Raw genomic sequence first — 3,291 nt, 5'->3', positions numbered from 1 at the left:
TGTGTGTGTGTGTGTGTGTGTAAAGACCTCCAGGTCATATTTTTCTTCGTCTCAAATTAAAACAGTGTTATAAAAACCTTATGTATTTAACTCATATAGAAAGATATGTCTTGAAGTTTGCTTACATGATGTATTTTGGCTACTTAGAAGACTCAGTGGAGAGTCTTCTCTGCCAAAATACTTCGATACCTATCAGAGGGTGAATTAAGTTTAGGTAAGTTCAGGTATTCTAACACCTTATTTGGATACATTTTGAAACAATAGCATTAACTGGGGAGAACACAGTAACAAAGTATAATGGTAAATTAAATACATCTTTAATAAACATTATTTAAGAAGTGCAGATTTCCGAAAAATAAGCATGCATACATTTTTGTGTGTGTAATATTAAATAAATTGAAACTGTGATGATAACTCTTACTAACCATATTTTCTTATTAGAAGTCATTTCTGTCTTTATGTGAGTTGTCTTGGTTTTGGACATTCTTTTCCTTGGGTTCCAAGCTTATCTCTGCTGGACTGATCATCTTTATGCCTCTAATCATGCTGACTTCAAGGTCTTCCCAAAACCATTCAAGAGCTGGAGTTGGCAAACTCAAATATTTACCTCCCGAGGTTAGGAAAATAACAAAAATTAATAAACAAAAATAAAAAACACAGAAAACACATCCTCTACTGAAAAGCACTCACAGTCAGCTGTTTTTAGTGGCTCTGGCTGGACAAGACTTATCAGCAGTCTGCACACTTGCCACCTCTGTGCTACATGGTACAGTCTTGTCTCCACTGTAGGAAACCGCTGCCACTGGGCCAGTGGCTGCTCAGTCACTTTTCTCTGATTCTGTCTCTGTTTCGTTGCATTTGTACAATGTAAGTTCCTCTATCTGCGCATTGTGAGTTCCTTTGTACCCTGTAAGAGGGAGGAGAAGGAAGAGAAGGGGAGGAGATGGTCTCCTTTTCCATTCAGGGAAACAATGGCCTCTATTACTACTCTATACTCTGCACTTGAACTATCACTTTAGTCTGTGCTGGGCTCAGCTTCCGGAGACAACAGTTTCCTGGGCTGTCTCTTTAACTTTGACGTTTTCTTATATCCTTTTTTTCTTACTGTGCGGCTCCCTGCCTATAAGAGTAATTAATTATCTCAGGAGATCTCAAACCATCCTGGAGTCAAAGCTTACCAGCCAGGGGAGCCGGAGGCCTTGGTCGACCCTGATATTGGTCCCCATCCTTCTCACGCGGTCCTGGAGGCTGAGGAAGGTTGAGGCTGGTCACCTGCAGGAGTGAGAAGCCTCACACCAGAACTGCATGTTCTTCACTTTACTCCGGGGTGCTTTTCATCTACTCTGTGTTCACCAGGTGAACAAGTTTGGGGATTACTACCTGCGAGAGAATGTGGCTCATTAGCCCCCAGATGAGTTTACCATTGGGTCAAGTGTTGGTGGTCTGCAAAGTATCATCACAGCCTCCATCTGTCTGTCCTTGGGACATGTCTTGACTTTGAACTCGCACTGCATATCTGTGGCCTCTTCAATCCGCAGATCCCAGCCGTGAAGACTCTGCATTGGGGAGTCTCCAGCCCTGCACTCCGGGTGCTGAGAAGCACTATTGTTACCACCCTCAGGCCGTGATGGGGAAGGCGACTGTCACCGAGCAAGTGCCCCAGAGAGGCAGATCATTTTCTCTAGCACCCTCTCCCTTTTTCACTGGCCTTCTCCCTCTCCCCATCGCTTCATGGCAAGAGGCAAATAACCTTGATTTTCACACAAACAACTTTTCTCTTTTTCAAACTGCTGCAATCCCGGGGGAGGAAAATTCTGTTTATCCATTGTAAGTACTTTGAGTTTTCCTTGATGCACTATTTGTGAGTAGCGTTTGCACCAACCGGTTTCACGATTTTCCTTTTGGACCTCTCAAGGCTTTCGTGCTTGAAACTTTTCTGTTTCCCACACAAACTCTAAGTTAAGAGTTTTCTTTGCTGCCCGACGTTTCACCTGTTGTCCTTCCTCAGTTCATCCTCCACCACTTGCCTCTTGTCCCCCTGTGCCAGCACCTTCCGTTGATCCATCCGAGGTTCCACTTTCCTGGGGCTTCATCCCAGCTCTATCCCTGCCTTACCTTCTTCAGCTGCCTCTCCGGGGCCTTCTCTTGACCCTTCCTTACTGCATGGCCTCTTACTGTTTTTCTAGTTTTCCTAGTCTCCTAGTTTCCTACCTGCCTTGAACTAGTGTTCCCCCGAATTCTCCTGCAGCGTCTCAATGATCTAGAGGGGAGCTGCCCTCTCACCCACGGGATCTTCCTTCTGGGAAAGTACATTTTGCTTAAAGGCAAAACGCGGCGTCCTCTTCTCCTCCTCTTCCTGGGCCACCCGCTCCCATTTCAAGCATTAAGGATCAGGATGTGCAGGGATGCGGCTCGCACTCTCCTTCCTCAGGGGGACTCTGGAGAGCCGAGCTTCCGCCTCCAGCGTCCGTGGCTTAGTGAGAGTCATTTATATTAATGCGCCTTGTGATGAGAAAATCAGGCGGCATGAAATTCATTAAGTCGCGCAGAACAGGAGGTGCTGCCTTCTTAGACTTCTTTTTCCAATGAGGGATCTAACCGCTCACTGTCCTTCTGGATATAGTATACTGAAATAATCGCCTTTTTAAAAAAGAAGACAAACTTTTAAGTATTTAATTATGGTTTTTAAGGCATATCGATCTCCTCCTCTATGTCTTCAAGCCTCCTTTTCTATCCAGGTTCCTGCTGTGTGGAGCGATTGATCCTCGGAGCAAGTGCTTGCCTTACCTTCACCGTTGGCTACAAATATAAATAAATAAAGAGCTACTTACCTCTTTACATAGATTTTTCTTTTATCCTAAGTAGTGCATTCGCTCACTTCTTACCCAAAAGAAACCCACAAAGGAAATGAGAAGGAAAAAGAAAACCAAAGCAGCCTATTTGTTTTGTCTGCTTTTAGGACTCAAGCTAATTAATGAGATGAAATCAAGTTCTATGTATTAATCCAACGAGCTGAATCCACTGCATACAGAGTAAATTCAGACGTCTTCCCTGCATCGAGTTTATTTAAGGTTCTCTGGCAGGAACTGGCGCTGGAATAGGCAGCTTCTTGGATGCTTGCTACTTGCAATTTGATACCTAATGGTTTTCCTCTTGGCTGAGAAACTTCACAAACAGAAGTGAGCGATTGGTCACGTGACGAGAGCATTCCAGGCGCCTGGGTCTTTAGAAAGGAGGCTGAGCCGTCGTCGTAGGATGAGGAGGGCTGGTGGCTGCTGTGTTTAAGATGCG

This window comes from Otolemur garnettii, unplaced genomic scaffold (genome assembly GCF_000181295.1).
Source record: "Otolemur garnettii isolate 467f Iridium unplaced genomic scaffold, OtoGar3 scaffold00055, whole genome shotgun sequence".
In the NCBI taxonomy this organism is placed as follows: domain Eukaryota; kingdom Metazoa; phylum Chordata; class Mammalia; order Primates; family Galagidae; genus Otolemur; species Otolemur garnettii.
Note: the sequence above shows the minus strand (reverse complement) of the source record.